This window comes from Nanorana parkeri, unplaced genomic scaffold (assembly GCF_000935625.1).
Source record: "Nanorana parkeri isolate BGI_ZX_2015 unplaced genomic scaffold, ASM93562v1 scaffold3942, whole genome shotgun sequence".
NCBI lineage: Eukaryota > Metazoa > Chordata > Amphibia > Anura > Dicroglossidae > Nanorana > Nanorana parkeri.
Window position 1 is genome coordinate 20,272 of NW_017310209.1, and position 1,556 is coordinate 21,827.

The following is a 1,556-nucleotide window of genomic DNA, read 5'->3' on the forward strand; positions in this document are numbered from 1 at the left end:
GAGGTCCCAATCCACTACCACCACCCCCACCAAAGAGTGTCCAATCCACTACCACCATCCCCACCACAGACCGTCCATACAAGCTCGGCCATATTATGATGTTGTATTGTTTGAGATTTTTTTTTTACTGAATTCCTTTTAAGAAAAGTAAATCTGCCCCAATTTCTGTATATTCCTCGCCACGTGCTGCCGCTGCCACTGACACACTGCCACACACACTGCCACGTTCTCACTGCCACACACACTGCCACACTGCCACACACACTGCCACACACACTGCCACTGACACACACACTGCCACTGACACGTTCTCACTGACACACACACTGCCACTGACACACACACTGCCACACACACTGCCACTGACACGTTCTCACTGACACACACACTGACACACTGCCACTGACACACACACTGACACACTGACACACACACTGCCACTGACACACTGACTGACACGCCGAGCCACGTCCTCGCACTGTACATAACAATGTGTATATAACATATTTAAGGTAAAGTGATTTCAGCCACCAATAAATAGCGGGTGATTTTCTGCTCTGCCTCTCATTTTGTGGCACACGTGGGGTGTTGGGGGACGGAGGTCAGTGACCCCTCTGCAAAGCTAAACATTGGGGGCCACTGACGTGAGATCTGCCGATGGTGCCTGGATGGTTCACCGAGGCCTGACTGAGATCCACGCTTCACCTTTCCACGGGAGACAACCACACCACCCGGGGGGATAGACGGAGGTATGGAGGCGGCCATGGCTGAGCTCCTTCCACATCCGCCACGTCCCTGGCTGCCTGTGGCTTCAGCACCTTCTGAGTTGTGGACCAAAACAAGAACGCAGCCACTGAGGTCCATCAATTCCCCAGGTCAGCCAGGGACGTGGCATTATCAGGAAAGCTCCGGCCACGTCAGGATGGTCTTCATTGACACACAGCTTTGGGACTCAGCCCAGTCCGTCCACAGTATAACTCGTGTCTGCTGAACGGTGACACCACAAGTCCCACGGAGTCACCGGTAAGGGTTCTGATCTATAGAGAGGAAAGGAAACATTGGTGACACGTGACAGGAGAGCAGCACCGGTGACCCTCTTCTGTGGCTTCAATACATGAACGTAACAGCCTGGAGCAAAGCAAGAAAGTCCGAACAGAGCCACTGGACCACGGAACCGGAATATTCAGGAGGAAGTCAGCATTGGCAGCCTCATAGGGGTGGAAGTCCGGTACGTTGTGCCGCCACAGCAAGAGATCCGTGGAATCCCAGAGCTTGTAAGGGGGGGCACTCCTCCCACTGACCACCAATGTAAGGGGGACACTCCTCCAACTGACCACCAATGTAAGGGGGGACACTCCTCCCACTGACCACCAAGGTAAGGGGGGACACTCCTCCCACTGACCACCAAGGTAAGGGGGGGACACTCCTCCCACTGACCACCAATGTACGGGGGGACATTCCTCCCACTGACCACCAATGTAAGGGGGGACACTCCTCCCACTGACCACCAATGTAAGGGGGGACACTCCTCCCACTGACCACCAAGGTAAGGGGGG